Source organism: Anser brachyrhynchus (genome assembly GCF_964034855.1).
Source record: "Anser brachyrhynchus genome assembly, chromosome: 19".
Classification (NCBI taxonomy): domain Eukaryota; kingdom Metazoa; phylum Chordata; class Aves; order Anseriformes; family Anatidae; genus Anser; species Anser brachyrhynchus.
This window is the reverse complement of record NC_137712.1, coordinates 7,764,470-7,787,488: the sequence shown is the minus strand read 5'-3', so window position 1 is coordinate 7,787,488 and position 23,019 is coordinate 7,764,470. Positions and strand designations below refer to the sequence as shown.

Genomic DNA, 23,019 nt, shown 5'->3' with positions numbered 1-23,019 from the left:
CACCTGGAAAGAGGCAGTTTGGGACTTGGCTATGGGTCTTAGCAGGTGTCACAGCTTCAAGTCTTCCACCTGGTGCCCATGGGGAGGGAACTTGCTGTGGTGGACTCTTTGCTGAAGGACTTCACTTAAGGACTGATCACATGAAAAAAGATACATATGCATACAGTCTATAAATACATTGCTGTCCAAACTGCAAAGAAAACAGAGTTTGAATTAGGCTTATTATGGAAATTGAGAGGGGAAAATTCCTTGCAGTGACTGCAGTAAATTTGGCATACAGAGAGTTAATGGAGTCAAGAAAGGTCTGGTGAGTTTGAGATCTCTGATAACGAGCTGCTAAAACGGGCTGGGGTAAGAACTGGGAGAACTGAGAGGAGAGTGGTCACCGTATAATGGACTTTCTTTGCGGTGGGAGGAAAGCAAGGCAGGCTTTTGTCTCAGGAACCTTATCAGACTGTGAATCAGTAGTATCTAAACAGGGCAATCATCTAAAGAAAAAGAAAGCTTTTCTAAATGCTGCTAGTCATTGAGTTAAGAGATCTGCAGGAAGGATTAGAAAAGATGAGGGATTATCCATGAAGGCAACTGAGCTTGTTTCTCCCAATCAGGGACTGAAAGGCTGTGTTTTGGGGGTGTAAAATAGCTCTCTGATTCATTTGGGAGTGAAAACTGTTCCCTCATTGGGGTGCTTTGCCTATAAATCGTGAAGTGTGCTCTGTCAGTATGTGTAGAGCATCTGGCTGAGTGAGCTCTGTAGTGTGCTTGGGAAGGTTACAGTAATGAAAATGTATTTTCCATTATCTTTTATTTAGAAGTTTTTTGTGTTTTCTTTCCTTTTTTCTTTTTTCTTCTTCTTTTAACAAATACAAAGATCAATTATATTAAATATAAGTGGAAGAGATCTAGATCTGACCCCTCTCTACTGCAGTAGAGAAGTGGTTAATCCATTGGAGTCAAAGGCAACAACCTTGTGAAGTAAATGGGCTCAGAATATGACCTGCTGTTAGCGTGCCGGGGGTTGGGATTGTTCTGGAATGACATCAGCGGACTAAAGAAAACAGTGCCAATTAAGTGCTCTGAATCAATTTACATGCCCATAGTGTTACCTTTGACACATGCTTTCAGCAGTACCCTTGAAATGACTGTTTTCCCTTGTGATGGACATTTTCCAAGCATATTTATTTAGATATGACAAACTTGAATATCATGAGGAGGTGGAGCAGCTGTCTGCACTTCTACTCTTTCCAGCCAACAAGTTTCAAGTTTTTCTCTCCCTCTGGCTTTCTTTCTTGCAGCCACAGCAAGTGCGATTTCTTGCATGGCCATTACAATGCAAATTTAAGACATGAGCCATTGAATGTGATAACGATTTTAAAGTGTGGCCTTTCTGCAAAATGGCAGCCCCCACGAGTGCACAACCACCCATCCGGATTTACACTTGAGCACACTGCCATCAGGAGCACAACACTCCAGCAGCACTAACCCATTTCAGCACGAATGGAGTCTGGTAGATACCTTCAGAAATTGTCATTTGTTCTTGTATGGCAGCGTACCACTTGTGATAGAAGATTCAGCTTTAAGGAGACCTAGAGATGACTTGAAGACCAAGCTGCTGCAGCAGGAGCGACGTATCATGCTCTTAATAAGGTAAGTGACATATCACTGTTTTGTTGTCCCTTTGGTGAACACCTAACTTAGGGCCCTTGCTTCTGTGTAAGAGGGAGAGTTGCAAGTTCTTGAAGATCAGGTGAGCAGAATGTGAAAGGGAGTTAGAGCTGTAGCACAGGAAGAAAAGGAAACCCAAAGACGGGGTGAAGTCAAAGCCAGGTGATGTTGTGGGGTCTTCACTCCTACCCCATTCGGTGCCAGGTTTGTATGGGTGGTCAGTGCTGGTGTGGGGGGATAGATATGGACCTGAAATGGGGAAAGAGAGCAGGGAAGGCGGAACTTCAGCACTTTGGTGTGCTCTCCTGGGAAATGCTTGTGTCCTCATTGGGAAGAGTGCAGAAAAGAAAGGATGTCCCAGGTGAGGTGCAAAGTTATGAGGCTCCCTCTCGCCATCCCTATTCCAAGCCCCCCAGGAGAGTCATTACCTCCAATTTAGTTCCCTGAATGTCAGCGGAAAGGCTGTAATCATTTGTTTGGCAGAGGCAGGGCAGGCCCGGACGTCGGCGGGACCTGTCAGGGTGTCACTTCATCTCTCGCACACTTTGTTAGAGGCTGACAGCCAGCTTGGCATTACCACTGCAGGGCCAATTATCTCTGCACTGCAGGAACATGCCCCACTTGTCACCCCCCCTTCCTCTCCCACTTGCCCTTCCGCTGTGGATCATTAAAATGATTTTGCACACACAAAACACGCACACACGTGCAGCTGCTCAGCTCAGTGGATTAAACCAGTCCCAGCCGTGGGTTCCTCAAACCTGTCACCACGGGCAGGAGTGCTGTGGAGTGGAGGGGAAAGATGTATTTAGTTTTTTTTTTAGTATTTCAGAAATCATGAGACATTAAAGGCTTGTGTTTCCCCCTGGGTTTAATTACACTGAATGTATTTAAACCGCTCTAATAAGTAGTAAATCTCTGAAAAGCTGCAGAATACAAGAGGGTTTGTCACCTTCACACAAGGCAGGGGGAAAGTAGTTCTTCATCCTAGAGGGATTTCTCTGGTATATAGAGAGGGAGATTCTGCCAACCTCTGGGGCTTGGTCTTCTTCATTCTTTACCGGAATGCTGGAAGAGGTTTGAAGTTCCCTGTCACTGACCACACACAGCTTCACCTCTTTGGACACTTGCAGAGGTATTCAGGAAGCCAGGGCTCTCCTGTTCACACCCAAAGCACAGTGCCTTCCCATGGGCAGCTGTATCAGGAGCCCCCTACCCCTTATATCAGCCCATCAGCACTAGGGATGGGCTGTGCTCCTGGGCCTCCAGTTGCTTTCCTTCCTCCAAGCCTCATTTCCAGTGTCCTGAGTATGCACAGCTGACATCAGCCTGCTCGGAGCTGAGATTGCTATTCAGGACAAACCTTTCTCCACTTATTCGTAAACTCCCTGGCCTCTGGAGATCTTAGCCAGACTATCTTCTCCTTCACCCTATCCAACCGTGCCATCTTTCCATTTTTTTTTCCTTCTCTCTCTTTTTTATTTTTTTTTCATTGCCACTTTTGTAAAACAACTTAAATGTCATCTTCCTGCAATTACCCACAGAAGAGACAAATGAATAGGAACATTCCCACAGGGGTCCCTGTCTTAAATGAGGCTTTTGTTGTTATAAATTGTTACTCAAAGCAGTACAAGCCTCTGGAACCACTCACGTGTTCCTGGTAACTTGATGCATGGGGCTTTGAATTCAGAGAGCTTGTTTGGAATCTGCCAGCCTTTCTGGAGGTACGAAATCTGAATGCGTAAGTCATAGCAATAGCAGGAAGTCCTTTTGCTTGAGGCTTGCTGCCACTTCACCAGGCAGAGGTGACTTTGAGTGGTCCCTACGACAGGATCCTTGTTCCCAGGCACCTGCTGGCCCTCGGTGCCTTTCTTGCATCTGCCTTGGAGGGACCGAACAGGGAGAACACGAGGTAGTGTGGCTTCAAAATTTTCCTTACCACCCTGAACCCCAACCACCCTGCTTCAGAATAGATGTCTGATGCCCTGTCTCAACCGCAAAAGATGCAATATTACCTAGTGGTTATAATGTCTAAGTTTGAAGAAGGCCCAAGAGTCCCTTTGCTTCTCTGCTGGTACCTGGGGCTCCTTTGGGTGAAGGATTGTACCACCCCTTCCCACATCTCTGCGTCCCCATCCGTGAAGTATGAAGGCAGTGGACAGCCTTCCCAGAGCATGTGGGGAATTGCTGGGAGGTTTAACATGAAATGATTTAAATCCCTCTCCTGAAGGCTGGGAGAAATCTAAGCGTTGGCTGAGCTCCACAGTGAGCTGCCATCCTTGCCTGCAGCACCTGAACAGAAAATGTCATGGGAGTGCTAAGCCTTGTGATTACATGGTAGAGAAAAGGAGCTTCTTGTTTTAGTTTTCCCCCTTTCTGCAGGATTTAGGTCTGGGAACATAAACTCCAAGCTTTGAGCAGGGTTATGGAAAGAAACCTCAACAGTTGTACAAAGCTGAGCTGCTGCACTCCTGCGTGAGCTCAGGATGTTCAAGATGGAAAGCCAAGACCCACCAACCATGTAACCCCACAGCAGGGCACAGAGGGTCCTCTGGGAACTCAGGTAGCAATGTCAGACTACTTCTACCAGGCCAGTCCATATATATTTTTTCTGCTCTGTGAGAAGGAACTGGATGGGGCATGGATGCAGAGCACTGATATGGCCAGAGCTGCAATGCCAAGTTAAGCTGCCAGCCTGAAATTAAACTGTGTAATGAGGGTGTCACTCAATTCTGTAAGGCTTAGGGAGGTGAGAGGGAAGGGAGACAGCCTGGCTCTGCCATGCAACACGTACAGGCACACACCTTTCTCCATCCCCTGCCTGTACCTCTCCCCACCGCAGAAAGAATGAAACAAAACCTACCGCATCTTCCCAAACAGATCACAAAATCAGCGTCCTTTGAAAAGAGGCTAAAAAAAGATATTAAACTTTAAATACCATTTCTTTCCATGCTGCTAAGCAGCTTATTTATCACAGCATGAGCCCACCTTAAGAGCTGTGACGACAGAAAGCTCCGCTGGTAATTACTGCAGAGAGCCAGCAGGCATGAATGAGTCACCACAATGCCAGTGTGCAGCAGACAAGGTAAGGGGAGACAGACAGACAGGAAACAAGGGCCAGCCAAGCATGGGGCCTTGAAACCCTCTTGGGAAGGTATGCCGGTACATCTTCTTTGCCCCTTGCCAGGAACCAGCTCTCCAAGCAGAGAGATGCTGCTGGAGCTTGCTCAGAGGAACATCCTCAGGTCTGTGTCCCCTCTTTGGGTATGTGGTCCTGATGTGCCAGAGGAAAATGAAGTTTTCTTGTGCAAAAGATCCTCAGCTGGGTTGGTCTGTGCATGCATCCAAGCTGTGCCCTTCAGAAATGGTGCTGAGCAAAGATACCCTTGGTTTATTGCTGGCTGTCCTTCCTGCTACCAGACATGCTGGCTTCATCAGCAAGCTCTGTCCTCCCAGCCCTGCGAACTGGGGGGGAATTGAACCACTTCAGTTAAATGAGTGACATCACAGTGAATCTAAGGCGACAAGCTGAGCCTGCTGGGAAGGGCAGGCAGCTCAGCACCAAGAAACCTTGGCAACTCCTGCCTAGCCATTAGAATATGTCCCTTCCTCCTGTGCAGTGTTGGAGCTGACAGCAGGGTCAGCCCATGCCTTGCAGCAGAAACAGCAGCTCTGGGAGAAAGGGAGATCATCTCCCCTCGCATCCTGGGAGATGACAGTAGGTGCCATCCTCCTGCCATCCTCCTCTGAGAGAATCGATGGCAGATGTCATCCCTCTTTTTCCTGTAATTGGATGCTGCTCTCAGAGCAACTTACTTCCAAGGTGTTTTAGGAGGACTTTACCATTGCAGAAAAAGCAGTTCAAACATTATCAGAGCCTGGTGATGGATGCTGAACAAACACATGCAGCACTAAAATTTCCTGTGCCAAAGAGCTGACCGAAATAACCAAGTCCCTTTGCAGAGGGGAGAAGGGCTGCCCACATTCACCTCCTAGTCCAGTGGCTGAGCTGGGAGCAGGACTCAGATCTCCCGTTTCTTGTCCACCAGGTTTCTTGTAAAAGGGCCCAACCTGTTCTTCAAGATGGTAATTAAATGGGACACCAGCCCTGAGCAGTGTCTGATTTAGCCTCACACCTGGTGGGCTTAGTCACCAGCACACAGCCTCATCTCCATAAGAACAGTGCCTGTTACCTGGGCTCTGACACATCAAATGTGGTCTTAAAATAGCACTGGGTTTCTGACTGAGCTCCTCTGGGATTTCTCCAGATCTGCCTTTCTTGCTAGTCACACTTAACTAGTGGTGTGGTGTTCTCTAAGGGATGAAAACTTTGTGGTCTTTCACTCCCCCTTGCAAGGGAGCTCATTGCTCCTCTCGTCCCCACCAGTTCAGGTTCCTCTCACAGCCTTTTGCAGGGCCTGGTGGCATCCGTCTGCTGTGGCTACTCCCAGGAGCAGGTCTTTTGGCTGTAGAGATGCAGAAGTAGTCTTTGGCAGCCAACCCAGCAGTAGCAGATGGAAGTGTGAAGTGCTGGAAGAAAGCTACAAATAGCCGAACAAGAAAAACCTGACACGTCCTGGGCTTGCACATCATGAACCCTTTCAAGCTGTGGGATAGCACTGACTTCTGAAAAGGGCTATTTTAGGCAACATCTCATGGAGTTTGGCTCTCTTCACACACTGGCCTTCATCCACACGTGGAGAAGACAGTTCCTACCACAGCAGCTTCTTCACTACTCGTTTGGTTCCCTCCAGTGACGAGCTAACACAGCACCATGCGAAGCATCACCCTGAGCAGCAGGGAGAGCCCCAGTGGTCTTCTGCCTGCATCCCTTCCAGGTAACGATCCAAAGTAGCTTTCTAGTGCATAAAAAGTCTGAGGTTTACAGGTTTCTCCCTGTCCTTCTGCAGAGCTGTGACCTTCAGGAGGGTCAGAGAAGTGCAGAGCCATGTGGCTGCTCAGCTGACTTGTTAATGGCTGCCCTGCTTCCAACAGAGAGGCCTGAGGGGAAGATGGCTTTGACTCCAGAAGGGAAACGGCTATTTCCATGGACACTTATCAAGATGGTGGCTCCGTGCCATCATCTCAATCTGAAGTCCTGACTGGAAACTTCCAGCAGCCCCAGCAGGAACAACTTGGGTCTGGCCGTGCCAGTAATGAGGCCCAGCTGGCACCTTGGCCAGCAGCTCTCTGATGCTATGAGCAATAACCATGCCAAGAGCTGGCTGGGGTTGTATGGCAGCAAGGATGAGGAGGACAGGAGTTGGGGAGGCATGAGTGTAGCACCCACCAGCCTTGGAGCTGCTCTGTTGCTGCTGTGAGACATCCCTGTGTCATGGGGATGAGGAAAACCTCCCCCCAGAAGGTCTGGGAAGCAAATTTAACTTCCCCCCATGGCCTTCAGAGCTCCCCTGGGCTGATCTCTGTGACCATGATTTAGTCCTTTCCCAGCTAAGCATCTGTGGAAGCTGCCACGTCCTGATCCTGAGGGGCATCTCCATAATTTCTGCTGCCTTTCCGATCCCGCAAGAGCATCTCATATTGTCCATCTCCCTTCCCCTCTACTGGCCATGACAGGCCGGAGCAGATGGGTGAGACAGAGGCACGTTGAGTGTTTACAGTGCTTGTACCTAACCAGCACATACCAGCAGCCAAAGACTGCACAGAACAGAGGAACATTTACTTTTCGGAGGGAAGAGACAGCTACGGAAGCTGCACGGGCTGGAGGAAAGGGGGATTTTCCCCTCTGATGTCCCTGTAACCCTGCAGCAAGAGCTGAGGCTGCATTTTTCCCATGCGGCCACCGGAGGGCAGCCCGAGGGAGGGAGCCGACCCCAAACCTTCCCCAAAAACCGGGGCTGGAGGAAGCAGGGGGAGGCAGCAACAGGGGTGCTGGGGCCCAGCAGTGGGGCAGGCTGCGCGGTGCAGCCCCAGAGGGGAGCAGGCAGTGGGGAGTTGCTGTAACTGCTGGTGGAAGTTTAACAGGCTGAATTAGTTCAGCTCTCTGTTAGGGAGAGGAATTTTATGCCTGTGCGATGAGGAAACCAATTAAAGGCGTAATTCAATCAGTGTGGTTTAGTGGCAGCATTAAGGGACCTGGATGGGGCATCAGCGAGGAGCTGCCAACACACGGTGGTGGTGTCCAAAGAGGTATAGCCCCTTCCTAAATGGAGCCTTGCCAAGGGATATTTGTAGCCTCCAGCCAGGTCAGGGCTGAAGTTGTGACAGGGCAAGTTGTAGCTACTGCTGACACGAGCTGGGTTTAGAAATAAATCAGGTGGATCTGACAGATCCCTCTGGACACCATGGTAAATCCTTCCCCATTGAAGTTGGCAGGGCCAAGGGATGTCATGTTAGTGACTGCGGGGCCTGCCTTTCTGTGCTTGAAAGCTGCTTTGATAAAAGCATGTAGGCCAAAATATTCATCTGTGGTTCATGATCATAACCGCCTTTGCCCTTAGCATCACTGCAGCACCCGGCAGGAGTAGGCCAAGCCGCTGTGCAAGCACAGGGCAGTCACCAGGAGGGTTTGACCTCAAAAAATTCATAATTGAGTGCTTTGGATTGACCCCCAATGGAGCCATAGGCATGTCTGTCCTCTTCTGAAATACAGAGGATGGTGTGGCAGGACAGTGTGGCAGAAACCATGTCTTGGAGACATTCGAGACATGGATTTTGAGCAAGGTATAATATAGTCCCAAGCTGCTTACTTGAAATGCAGATTTCTGTGCTGTATTATTCCCAGGGGAAAAGCAGTGAGGGTCTCTGTTGAACTGATTTTCCCTGCTTTGATTCTGCAATTTCACTCGTTCCTCCTATTGCATCTCAAAAGTCCCAGTGGTTTAGGTGCAAATGTCTTGCTTTTCCATGCAGCGGAGACTGCATTTCAGTGGTAGGTGAAACAATGCCTTATACAGATATCTGCAAAGTGCTTAAGGACCCAGCAGCAGGAAAGGTGCTGCACGAAAGTAAAATATTATGGCATCATTAAAAAAAAAAATAAGGACTTTGCCATTTGGACAGAAGTCAGAGTGGCCTTTCTTTTCCCTAGGAGACACCAAGTCCCAGCTTCGTGTCAGGAAAGTGAGTGTTGTGTCTCTGACAGCATTCAGAACCAAAGAACATTTACTGTCTGTGAACTCACTTTAGCCTAAAAATATAAGGGTACCTAGGGAAAGAAGACTAAAAGGGACATAAATGATGAGGCAAATGATTTAAAACTATTTGGCTGAGGTCACAGTCTGTAGAAAATGCTACTTCTGTGAGCAAAGACTCAGATTTTGTTCTGTCACCAGTACGTACATCATACACAGCCATGAGTATCTTACCATCACTAAAATGGGCATCATCTCACTTTTTTCAGGAGTCTGTAGGAAATAAATACTTTGCAAGCCATGACGGACTCACATGCTACAACAATATGAACTACGTAAATACCTAAAATAGATCCATTCCTGTCAGCAAATATCCAGACATTCTGAAATCATTCTCATCAGCTCAATTTCCAAAGATAGATGGTTCCAGACTAGCCTCATTTCTCCAAGGATTTTTTTTTTCTTTTTTGAGTCAGAGAGGGAAAGAGAGAGAGAGAAAGGAACACTAATGTATTTAACCAATCTTGATTTCAGTGTAGTATTTCAACTAAACCATATTAGTTTCATTAGTTTTGCTGAGAATTAACATCAGACTTGTAAACTAGTCTCTGCTAACGGTTAAAGGGCAGATGAGAACAAATTAAGCTGAAAGGGGAGTGGGTTTTCCAAGTCAATGAAGGTTTATTCATAAATGACCTTGGACTTTAATTTTTCAGCTGTGGTCAAGTATTTGCTAATTGGGATTTGGGAGGCAAGGTTTCACAGAAGCAGGCAGGTATTGCACAGAGGAGGATTTGGATGATCTCAAAAGCTGGGGTAAGGGCCTGGCATGCGACGCTATAATTCACAGTTACATGTGCTGGGACTGGGAACACATCCTCTGCAAATGTCACAAGAGCAGAAACATCAGGGTGTACAAGCTGATCAAAGGAGGACTGTGAATCACCAATGAGTTTTGTCCATGAAAATGTCAAACGATATCCTAGGATGTATGAGGCAAAGAATTCCCCAAAGAGATAGGGAGATATTAATGCCATTATGCAAAGTCCTAATGCTCTTTTATCAGGAATATGGCATGACAGCTTTGGTCACCCAGGGTCAGAAAAGATAAATTCAATGTGGATGGATGCAGGGAGACCATTTGAAAGGCTCTCCTTCCCTTCACTCAGTTTCAGAAACGTGACTAGAAGAATTTCGTTTGGGATATAGTGGCTGAGAGAAGGTGATCCCTCTCTGTAGGGCAAGGGAGGTAAAGACCCAAAAAACAGTGCAGTGTTGAAACTAGAGAAAACTATCAGCATGAAATCTAGTGGGCATGCACAGACCTGGTAAAGTAAGGCAACTAGAGTAAGGTGCCTGATATCTAGATCAGTGGGATTAAAAGCAGCAAGCATCCTTGAACCACCTTCATCAGCCTGTGCATGAAGTGCTGCTAAGGGGCAGCGAGAAGAAGGGAGCTGGTAGTTTTGGAGGCCTTGATGGTGTCTTTTCCACTAACTTGGTGGTGAGAGTCATAGCTGCGTTGTGCCCATGGTAATATGAGGATGCAAAACAGAGGGTGTCAGGGTGCCCATCTCTAGGCCAGGCAATAGGTCTGAGAAACACCAAGCAGGCTTCTGGACACATAAAACATAAAGAAGCCATCATCCAAAATATACTGTGCTAAGTATGGAGGTATTGCCTTCTCCTCACTAGAGAAATCTGTCTTTTGGCCTAATGGTTGTATCTCTGCTTTTCTACTTACTCTAAACAAAGGCTTCTTTTCCAGCCTATCTTCTTAGACAACTGAGGTTTCCCCTTCACCTACATATTCTTCCATGCTCTCTCCAAAGAGAAAAGGAAAACTGGGCTGCTGGCAGCCTGTGCCAGTACTCCCTAGGAACTGAAGCAATTCTGAATGTACTTGAACAACTCTCTTTCCTTTATTTTTCAACAAGCAGGGCAAGACTGGTCTCCTCTGGTTTCCGTGTATCCAAATAAGCAACCTCTCTATAAATCCATCCATAAACATGTAATCTGTACTGCATCAAAGTCTCCTTTGGTATAATCCCTAAAAGAGGCTTTCACATGAGAAAAATATGGTCCATTCTCTTGACATTCGGTGCTGCATGGTTAGTCATCTCAATCTCACTAATGCCCAATAAGTAAAGGATATTTTTGACAAGTCCTGACTAGTATGAGATACACAGAAAAGTAATAAAACATATTTCAAAAAGAGATCTGTTATATTTTCAGATCACAGTAAATCTGAACATAAGCCATGTACAATACCGAGCAGCTCTTTCCCTCTATGCCATACAAATGCAGGCAAGCTTCATCTCCTTCCCAGCAGGTCCCAGACAAGCTGCACCCGAGAAGTGCTGGAAGAAATCTCTCTCTGTTCAGCCTTTTGGAAAGGAACAGAAAAAAGGGCCGTGGAGTTGCAGTCTGTGGCTTGGGAAAATGAAAGCTCTGCAAAGCAGAGTTTTAACTCCCAGAAAGAGTCCAGACCCATAGCAGTGTCCTGGAGGAAGACATTGATAACAAGGCAGCCCATGGTTCCCAAGCCAAAGGAAACCTCTAATTAACATGGGCTAATTATTTGTCTGCCGCTTGGAAGAAGATGACTTGGGCAGTGGGTGAGCACAAGTTCCCTGGAGGCTGGTGTTACCGCAGGAGGGGATTTCACCTGTGTCTTCCATGAAGTTGGAGCAGGATGGGTGCCTATTGCTTTTCCACTGCTGATTCAGCATCCCCAGCTTTGCCAAGCATTCAGGCTTTCAAGCCATTTACATCCAAAAGCAATTGGAGAAATTGTTTGACAAGCTCCATCCCAAAATGCTGGCAGATAACCAAGACCAACTTTGTTACTCAAAGATTATCTTTGCAGTGAAATGATTTAGGGATTGAGGGATTATCCAACATGGGCCCACAGCCCAACACCACCATAAGTACCAAACACCTCATGATTCCTGACAGTGGGAAACAATCTCCAGGAGCTGAGATTATTTTTATTTATTTATTTATATTATTATTTTTTTTCCTGGGATAAACAAAACCATTCTGTTCAAACAGTGCTGTCTACAAATCATTAATAAAGGCAACGGGCTGATTTACATCTGGCATTACAGAGGTCAGAACAATAAAACATGGCTTTATTTTTCAGCGAACACACACTCTCTGCTATCCTTTATGAAAGCTGTCAGAAGCCAGTGCACAAGAGGGAAGTGAGGTGGGATGCTGCATGGAGCTAGATGGGGAGGACTGGGAATTATTTGTGTCAGGGGGATATTGCAGGAGAAGTGCATTTCTAACAGGGTGGAAGGGGGTTTTGGTTGTTTGAAAATTTTATGACAAAAAGTACTTTTAAAATTTTTATTTTATTTTATTTTATTTTATTTTATTTTATTTTATTTTATTTTATTTTATTTATTTATTTTTAATTTTTTTGAGATGACCACTGTGTTACTCCCATCAGGGAGCAGATTTTTGCTTGGCTTTTTGAAGATGGATATGTTGTGGCCCCATGGCTACTTCCCACTGGAAACCCCAGCCCAATCAGGGAAATCTGCTATAAAACGTTTTTAGATCAACGTTTACAGTAACTGGAGATTTTTTTTAATTAAAAGTATTTAGCAGCACATTTTGAAACAGTACAGGGCCTTATGGCTTTGGCATCCTTGGCTCCCCTGTGCTCAGAAACCAAGAAGACAGTGGGTTTTTATGCATCTCTCCTAAGATATTTTTATTATTTTTATTGGGGTTTTAAAAATCCGACCTTAAATAAATTTACTGGGGCCAAGAGATGCCGAGGACAGAGCCTGACAGTTAACTAAGGTCCAGGTCCTACAGGCTGCTGCTCACAGCTGCACTCAGCTGGCTGCGAGAAGCAGCAGACAGCCCCATACAGTTTGTTTGTTCGGATTATTAGACAGCATAATTAGTGGCTAGTGCTGATCTTGAGCTGCTTCCTCATTTTAGGAAATCACAGTTAACAAATTGCTGTATCACTCACGGCTCATATATTTTTCAGAAATACCACACTGAATATTGCCTTTTCTACATACAAAGACCTCCCCCCCTCCACAAAAGTAGAAAAATATCTGGAAACTAAGCTCACAAAAAATAAAAAATAAGCATTTTCTCTGGAAAAAAAAAACAACAACAAAAAAAAAACTTCGTCTTCTCTGTATCATTCTGATCAAAACCTTGGTTAAATGCCAGACAGCAGGTCACAGCCATTTTCTTAAACTCTAGGGGCATCAAATTTTCCTGTCCATCCCTCAGCCTTTCAGGCTGCTTCCCTTAATGATGATATTGATTTTGATTTTAGTTTCATCTAGTTTTAGTCTATTCCAGTGATGGACTCCCACTGCTCCCAACAGGAGATTATTCTATGCTCTGCCAGACCTCACTGATAGGAATCTTTCCCTGACATCCAACTTAAATTTTCTTTTTTTTGTTTTGTTTAAACTTTTTATGCTTTGATTGGGTGAAGTACTTAAAGCCAGGAGTTAGGGGTTAGAGAGAGAGGAGAGGGAAGGGGAGGGGAGGCCAGATGAGATAAATTGGCAACCAACTACAGAAATGTGCAGAAGTTTCCTCCCGAGGCCTGACTTTCTGTTGCAGCCATAGGTTCTATAGAAAATGTATTTGCCCAGAATCCTCTGTAAGGGAAAGAAAGGAAAAGAATCATTATTTAGAGGAACCTGAGCCCTACAGGAAACACATCAAATACTTTCTGGATTAGAAAAAGGACTGTCATTAAGACGTGAGTTTCAGGTTAGATTTATATATATGTTTTATAGAGACTTTTAAAATCATCTAGAATTGACTCTGATTTTCTCTGTGGATCATTTTGCTACTGCACCCTCAAATATTCCTATACTGCTGTAAATGCCACATCAGTCAGATGAGAAGACCATCTAGGCCACTATCCTGTCTCTAAAAGTTATTAATAATAGATGCCAGGGAAGAGCATAGGAACCATCACTGCTCCCCACGGACCATCCTAAGCAATTCTTCTTTCTTCTTTTCGTACATGCATTTCCCAGACTGGGAGTCTTTGTAATCCCCTTTCATTCCTCTGATTAGAGTGGGGTAGGATCAGTCATAGGCACGTTGGAAGATCAGGAGATGAACAGCTCAGAAATCTCCTGCATTCCTCTATCTGCTGCCTGGAGTTGCAGTGTTTGAGCCCAAAGGGATATAATGGGAGTTATTTTGTGAACCCAGACAGTTACAAACTCTCATCAAAAGAAGTCAGACATAAAGATCTCCATGCAGTAATCTACTGAACTGTGAACTACTGAAAAATCTACAAAGAAAATTGCTTGGGAGGAGCAAAGGAAACGTAAGACATAGAAGGAGCAGAGGAGGAAAAGTAAGATAAAGTTGGGCAGGAGGAAGTCTGTGAAAATCCTTGAAATTGAACTTGAATTCCACTTAGGACAGAAGTCATGTACCTTTTTAAGGCCAAAGGAGGCCATTAGGATGATTGCAGCCTGACACTGCAAAACACAACCGGCAGGAGCTCACCCAGTAATTCTCTCATCAAGCCCAAGAACTTGTGATTTTAATTCAAAAGTACAGCCTTTGGAAAAGTTAGTCAGCTTCACAAAAGAGGCTGACTCACTATACCTCTTAGGAACCTGCTCTGATGACTAATTGCTCTTATTGTTAAAAATGAGCCTCTAATTTGCGACATCAACACTGACAACCTCAAATTCCAGCCGCCTGATCTTGGTCTTTTATCTGCTAGAAGTAACTGAAGAAGTGGGTGTGTGCTAAAGAAAGAGATGCCAAGTCTTGACATAAAATGTTTTCCCTGTAAACTGCAGGCTGAGGGAGAGGCAAGCCATTGAGCCAGGAAAGAAATGCAATAATGCGACATGATGACCAGGGCAGGCATGTTATTAGGGCACTGCTGACAGAGAAGGGCAGAGATTTAGATTAGGAACTTTTGGATTTAATGAACCTTTTGATCTTTTGGGGGGATGGGAAATCAAAACCAATTTCTTCCTTGCTTACTTCAGGGAACTGGGATTGGAAGTAACAGAGTGATGATGAGAAAGAGACACTGAGGTGCAGAAAAAGCACAAACAAGAAAGTGAGTTTTTGCAAGAGCAGCAGAAAAATCAAGGGAAGATGCACCACAAAATGGACTCAGGTGCAAAACTGGGTGCATAGAGAGGTTCAGAATGAAGAGGTAGATCAAACATGGGAGCAAATCAGGAGTGGACTGGGGAAGGAGATGCAAGAGCAGACAAGGAGCCAGAAAAGACTAGATACATCACATCGTGTCTTCTGTTTCTAATTCTGTGCTAATAGGTCTAAGCCCTGATTGTTCAACTTGAAAGCCACCAACTTCAGTGATGTTTTGCATGACAGCAGAGAAATATGTATCAGGTGTACATGGCTGTCGTAAAAATTAACAAGTAATTCCCAATTTAAAATGCAGAACTTAACCAAGATACTGTAAAGCAAGATTTTTTTCCCCTTCTGAGCAGTTTATTACTCAGCTGTATAAAAATACTGCTACTAGTGAAAGACAAATTGCCCATATATTCTGATTTTTGCATGATGAATTCTAAGGTCACAAAGAGTCTGTTAAACACAAAACGAAGGAACAGAAATTGTAACAGGGGAGTTCTGGCAAGACAGATGTTAAATCTGCACAATTTGACAAACTTGCTTCCCTTGCCAAGCATTTTCTGTAGCCAGCCATGACCGTGTCCCTTCTAAAAGCCCGTTAATAAGACCAGCATATAATTGTGGTGTCCTGTATGTATCAACAGCCAGTAAGATCAGAACTCCTTGTTGACCGGTGGGAGTCAAAGTTTGTGCCCTGTGTCACTGAAAGGTGATTTCCTTTAGCTCTGCAATAAACTCTCTGCATTGACCTAAGACCTCCAACATTACGAGTGGTTAACAGCATCCATAAAAATAAAATGTGGATACAAAATATCTGAATTTAAGTAGATTTGCTGGAATTTTATTAATTTATAGAAGTTGAAGGTTATGCCATATGTCACTAGAAAGTAATTTTCTCTGGATGTGCAATAAGGGCTTAGATTTGATTTATGACCTAAATATTGCAAGATATTAATACATCTCCATGCCAGATGGTAATGTACATGTGAGGAAATGTACCTTTTCTATTCTAAAATTACAAGAATTTTCTTTAATTTACTAGGATAAACTCTATCAACGGCATTCATTAATTTTTGAATGCTCAGTACTTACGGGGAATGTCCCCATCTCTCAAACAGATAGCTGCGTTATTCCTCTATGAAATATATTCAAAATGTTTCCAAAAACTGCTTCAGAAACTATATATGTGGTACCCCCATGTATATCTGCTAGAGTTGTCCAGACTTGACATGCTTCTTGAAACAGACAATGTTTTGGACTCCTGGGATCCAATTTAGATACTGTTGGGGATTACAGCTGCAAACAAATAAGTGGGAAATATGTATTCAGAATCTAGTTACAGAAGCTAACAAAAACATCAGGCGGGTTGGAAGGCAGGGCTCCTTTACAACTCCAGGGCAAAAATTCATGAGAAAGCTGAAAAGCTGTTTTAAAATTTACCGTGTGTGTTCTTGTGAAATGCAAAGATATCCCAAACTTTGTTTTCTAGGGACAAGAGCTGGCTCACTATTTTCCGCTGTTTGCTTACAACTGCATTACGTCCAGTGATTTCCTGGAGAGATGTTAATATCTTATTTATATACTAGGTAAACAAGATGCACTATTCTACCATCAGAATAAAAGCTATGCACCAGGACTTCTCATATTCCCTGGCTATCAGTGCATAAAATCAACCGTTATGCCAGTTCCTTTTGGAACTACAAGTCCAGACTAAATAATAAAGCTTTGCTTCAAAGAAGGATTTTCATCTCTTAGGAAACCCCGGTCTCTCAAAAAGTAGTTACCTCGTGAATGAGGAGATATTTTATGACAGTCATCTGCCCCACGGGAGGACCACAGTGTGTGATGGGAACTGAAGTCCAGCTGAGGAATCCAAAGCACAGGCAAGAAGAGAGAGGCAAAGCACACATGAACTGTTCCCAAATCCTCTTGCAAAGTCCATTTTAATGTTGTTCTGGTACAAAACACAGCAATTTTGATTTTGCAGGTGGACGCTTTCATTTCAGATTCACTTCACCTCTGCTCACTGCCATGAACTCACCTTAAAAGTGACTTTAGCTCAAATGGAAAATGTGGTGGAGGTGTGATTTTGATGAGGGAAATGATATCATTTCCAAGGCTAAGTAGGCATTATTCAAATGCATAGTGCTGTGTGTTTAGAGTTTTGCTTCATACTTTATTCATGCCCTTGGGTCACTTTTCTGCTCTTAGCGTGGAGCCAGAGTCAGATCCACGCTCGCATTTCCTTGGCAGCCACTCTTGTTCCTGGTCTGGGCTTTCAGCAGGTCTGATGTTTGCCTCGGCTCTGCCTGTTGCCTTTTTTCCTGCATCCTCGTAGGGAGCCATCTAAAGGGCCTCCAGGCTCTGGGAGTTCAGGGAATGGTTTACACAGGTTCCGTTTACAGTGAAAGACTGGACCAAAGGCTTTAAGTGCCTTGTGATTGCCTGCCGGGAAGCTGATGGACATGCGAACAGCAGGGGTCCCATCAAATGACGGAGGAGAAGGGTTATTATTTCCCCTACCCTTCCCTGACATCCCAGACCTGTTATTTCAGGGCAGAGCAGCGAGCAGAGGAAACAGAGCCTGACTCCCTGGCTGGGTTAGCATTTCAGATGCAAGACACCAGGTGGCTGGAGTGACAAGAGGCTGTCACAGGCTGAAACGTTTGCTGCCTTGAATGAGAAATAGCACTCCGGGAAAAGTCTCCCCCTTGCAAAGGTCCAACACAAACGGGTCAGGGGTGGAGGGGAGCTTTGCAGGTCCGCAGCTGAATTCACAGCGATAACCCGTTTTCTGGTTTTGCTACAGACAAAGGCATACGGGGCTGGGAAGCGCAGGACGAGGTGTTGTAGTTACTGCGGCATCCAGAAAAAGCATTAGCAGGAAAAGTGAGTGACTGATGGCTGATTTGTCCTGAGCGCATGTCGAAAGAACAAGCTTCCTCCTGCAAATTGTTTTCTCCCTGCCTCAACCAAGAGACGGCTGCTATTCTGGTGAAGTGACAGATGCTGCTACCAGTCATATGACTAGGCAAAAACGCTCTCATTGTTAGGAATATGGGATGATGTGTTCTAGTATCCAAGGGTAATTTCTTACTATTTATTCTTGCTTGCCCCTGACACATCCCCTGCCATCTATTTCTAGATTTTTCCTCTTGCGTAGCAGACTTAAGTCTGTACTTTTTCTTACAAGCCATAAACAGGAAAGAACAGTGTTTCTGCAAAAATTCACACAGATACAGAGATACTTATGCAATACTGCATGTCCCAGTACCATCCCAGAGCCATTGGTGAGGACTGGAGGATCTCTGTCTTGGATGTTATATAGGTGCAATTGTGACCGTGAAGTGAAGGCAAATGAGAATCCAATTTCACAGAAATTTAAAGTAGTATTTTTCCACTTAGGAAAAGTGACACACAATTACCTTGTGTCATTTCTGTGTCACTACTCATCTTAAGCTGGGACTGAGTTGTGTATATGTTAGTTGTTGTACACAAAGAATGAAAATCAGACATGGTTTCAAAGAGCTTTCTGTCTAGGTATAAAGCACGAAATGCATAAGACAGATGGGAATGTAGGGAAGTAAAGAGATGAAGTGGGTCAGAGTGAGAGACCAGAGCCAGCACGGTAACTGCCAGGTTTTTTGCAGACATCATGATGATGAGTTTGATTTAGGATGGGATTTGGGGAGGTGTGACAAGATAGCCTCGGAGATGTTAAAGAGAGCATGAGGAGCAGTATGGGATAAACACAAGGATAACGCGTTTGAAGATGGAAGCAGTGGGCGAGGGAAGGCTGGCACCGGGGGCCAGTTGGAGGTGAGAAGCACCCTTTCCAAGCTGAGTGACAGATGAGGCAGAGGGTGGGTGAAGATGGACTGAGATAGCAAGTGTGTGCAACATATGTTTGAAGTGATAGGGAAAAGGTGCCACCGGAGGAGAGGATGCGGAAGGATGACACACTGACAGCAGTGGGCTGGGGAAGGGATCTCTGCACCCGTATCCTGCAAAGATGTGGGAGCGGAGCCAGGCTGTATTTATTAATTCCAGGGCAGTCCCTGCAGTCGTTACAAGACGTGAAGTGAGAGGCTGGACGAAAGCTTTGGCTGCAAGACAGGAGAGGAAAGGTCACATCTATTTAGAGATGTTACAAGGGAAAAGGCTTCTAGAGGCATAGCCTGGGTGTGAGGCTTTGGACGGTGACCTAGGCTGATGCCCAGGCTGTGGGGCTGAGTGACAGCCAGCACAGGGGTACACACGCTGCTGGAGCTAAGTGGCAGCAGGAAAACACTGGGGTGAAAAGTAAGGTCTTTGCGCTAGCCATTATGACCCCAAACCGATGGCTAGACAGCCCCAAGGAGATGTCAAAGATTTCCTAGTAAAGTGGTAGAAATAGAGAAGCCATTGTTATCCTGAAGTAATAATACAGGTGGTGTTTATCCAGTGCAGAAATGACAGCCTGACGTCTTAGTAGAAATTGCATGGCACTGATTTGTCTTTGGATAATTGTTCATCTTATGTGTTGCAAGCTACTTGTTGGCTAACACCCAGAACTCCTCAGACTAGCTTTGGCATCCTTCATCTAAGCTGTGATCATTTTCATATTTCACATGTCTTGGCTTTCACGTAGGCACATGGCAAGTATAGGGATTTCTTCTGTGAGTGGCAGGTACATCTAAAGCAGGGATGCCTCAACAATATTACTAAGAGGTGGGGTTCTGCCCCAGGTCCCCATGAGCCAACCTAGACCTGGCTGGGGCCACAGGGATGGGTTTCACTCTCTGCAGATGCTCGTAGCTGTCACCATAATGCTCGATAAACTGTGCTTTTAATTCCTCTGTTTTTCATTATTCAGTATTTGTCTCTAATAGGAACACATTTATTTACATATTTTCCTGCAGGCAGAGGAAGGGATTTCCATAGTGTGGAGTACAACATCTCTGTAAAAGCAGGGGAAGGACAGCCAGTTTGATTCTCTTCTAGCCCTGGGTACAAACCCTACCACCACGCTTTTCCCAAGGGACCAAGACTTCCGTGTGGCAAGGGCCCCACAGTCTGCCCTATTGACAGCTGATCTCTCGGTGCCCCCCGATCAGATCTGTCCCAGCCATGTTCCCTGAGCACATCAAGAGGCGGGTGGGAGCCACAGCCTCCACCCTGCCACGCCGCCTTCCAGAGCCTCCAGCAAGTAACAGCGAGCAGGAATTTAGAAGCAGCTTTTCCTGACAACGAAAGTCGTATTTTGTTTTGAAAACATCCCCGTGCTTGGGGGAAAAGCTAAAATAAAAACTCTGTGCCCACAATGTCTATCTATCTTTTGCATTTGCTTTGTCTCGGTGTCACCTGCCCTCCTGGGGAACCATTATGGCACGCTTGCTGCAGCCCCCGGCTTTATGTCAGCCTCCTGACGGCTTTGTCCTCTCCTTCTTTGTGGGTCCAGTCCTTTAGCAGATCAGTGTCTTTTGATCTCACTTCTCTCAGCGTTGTCAAAACAGCCCTGTCAAAACAAACCTGTCACTGGGATTGGGAATGAGGAGTCCTTCACAGCTATAAACCTCCCTGTTATATCTGGGAGCATACAACTTATCCAGGCCACTCTTTTTTAGCTGCTGTCTTTTTCTCTCAGCTCCTCGTGCTGGAGTGATGAATTTCAGCAGGGTGACTTTACACAGGTGCGCTGAGGGGTATGTGGTATTAATGAGTCGTATGGCAAATATTTCCTTGCTTTCCTTAAATTTTATCACTGCAGTGCCTGGCCACCTCATGACACCAAAGTGTGACAGGGAAGTGGGAAATCTAAGGCATGTGGAAACTGCATTTTTTGTTAAATGTCAGAGGGGATGTCTGTGAAACTTGAACGGTAGTTTTGTTGGTCCTGGGCTAGTGTTCCAGCAATCTCAAAGGGGGTTAATTAAAGTTTATGCTAAAAGCATTCTGTTTTCATGTAGCTAAAATAACTGGGATAAGGTACCACTACCCATGGGTATATAATGACTCCCTCTTAGGCAAGGGGCACGTAGAGAAAGTGTAAAGGGAGGAAGATGATTAAAGAATTCAACCTCAGTGGGCAGGGTTTTGGAGGAAAGGCTTTGGGATTTAGCCGCTTATCTCCAGTTTTCCACTTTCACCAAGACTCAAGAGAGATAGGAGAACTAATTTCTTCTCTCTTTCCATTATAAGGAGCACATTTTTCCAATGTAACCCCTGGAAAAGGTATCATCAATCACTGTTCTTTTAATCTGGGAGTTGTGACTTCCAAGAGTTTGATGAATAGGTCCAGAAGTTCCTGTAGTTTGTGACCTTCCTTTCTGGAGAGATGGAAGGAGAAATTCTGAATTTCTTATACTTTATACTTCTTTGACTTTGATTAGGAGTCACAATGTAGAGAAGATTTAGTAAAAACCTGGCTGGATATTGGCATAGAGGGGAAGAATGCTTGGCTGAAAATTGTAGCATTTGTCACACACACAAAAATAGTAATAATAACAACTCCATGGGAGGAAAAACAATTTTTTGGTGTTATTTGCCCAAAACCAACCAACCAAACAAACAAACAAAAAACTCTATGATGCTTTATTTGTGACTTACAGGTAACTGATAGGAAAGATCTTAAAAAAACGAATTTGAACCACTGTATATGGAATTTTATATAAAATTATGTTTGATGTCTGGAAACAGAGATGTTCAGTATTTTAATAGCTGATGATAACAAACAGTAAGGTAGTTAGACTCCCTGATTGCACAAGTCCTGTGAGATCCCTTAGTCCATCTGCACAGGGTACCTGGTATATCTGCAGCTCTGCAGAGCTGCTCTTTCTGGTGTGTGAACAGTGGAGACCCAGGAGATGCAACCAGCAAAAGCAAGGTGTATGTTATAGTTTTAACATCAATGGATTTCAAAGTCCTCAGACATGGCTGAACAGCTGCTTTATTTTGGGGATAATAGGAGGTATTAGTAAGGGTAAAATCTTCCAGCATCCCAGGCTTCAGAGTTGATGTTTCTGATCGGAGAAGATGCCTCTGACCTGCGATTACTGAATTGTGCAAGTGTGATCCTGCTGTAATTCTGGCTTGAATCAATCATGCCAGCAAAATCAGTGCCTCTTTGATCAGAACAGCTCCCTGTCCCGCATGGCTGAAGGTATAAAAACACCAGTCTTCCTGTTCTAAATAGAACGGGCATTCATAAATCAGGTTGGCAGACCATAAATTCATTTACCCAACAGTGACATGGTCAAAAGCAATTTGGTGGGCTATTAAAAGCCTATGGGCAATACTGGAACAAACAATGGATGGAAGAGGTGTGAGAAGAAGAAAGAGGCATCATTATCCTCTGCTGGGTGAGGTACCACTGACCTGAGGCAGCTACGTGGATCTGAGGGCTGGGGCAGCTGTCCTGGAGCTGTGGCACATCCATCCCCCTTGCTGCCAAAGCAAAGGTGGGAGGAAGAGGTTGGCTCAAGTCTCAGCCCAGTCCATAAAAACAGAGGCACATAAGAAGCCTGCACGCAGTCATGCAAAACTCATCAAATGAAACCCTCCCAGTTCATTGGGACAGACCTGAGACATGGTGTTTCCATGGCTGCCTCCCCTTTCCTGGTATCCGATTTCATCTTGTTTGAGATATATATGTATTATATATTATACATATATATATATATTTAAAGAAAATTACAGCAACTCTGCCAGTTGCTTCAAATAAAATAGCTCTGTTGAAATAACGCCATGTCTGAGAGATTGGGTGTAATATGGTTAAATGCTTTTACAATCCCCATTAAAGTAAGTGGATAGAAATTCATAAAATATTTATAGCATTTGAAAAGTGTTCATTCACAGATCCATCCAGAATGCGAAACAGGCCCAGAGCAGTGCTCGCTGAAGACAGATGTTGATACCATGATGTTCCTCCTGCACGGGGACAGAAAATGGACTTCGGTTAAATCACACAGCTGAAAAGTAAGGAGCCTGAGTTCAAATCCTGTGCTGCAGTTTGTTTTAATCCAGTTACTAAACCAAGCAGTGCTCCATTTTCCTGCTGAGTATAACGGAAATAACAATCCCAAGCTGGCAAGGATACTGCATTACCACTATTCCTACCAAGTGGCCGGGGGCATTAATGAGACCTCGGAGT

The 23,019-nt window shown here is 44.9% G+C and overlaps 1 long non-coding RNA gene across 1 annotated transcript; it reads left to right on the top strand.

Moving 5' to 3' along the window:
• The first annotated feature begins 239 nt into the window (after positions 1–239).
• On the top strand, positions 240–21,776 carry LOC308180320. The gene is made up of 3 exons (XR_013940887.1): positions 240–307; positions 1,296–1,647; positions 19,790–21,776. It is a non-coding gene; the product is annotated as an uncharacterized lncRNA (long non-coding RNA).
• The last annotated feature ends 1,243 nt before the right edge of the window (positions 21,777–23,019 follow it).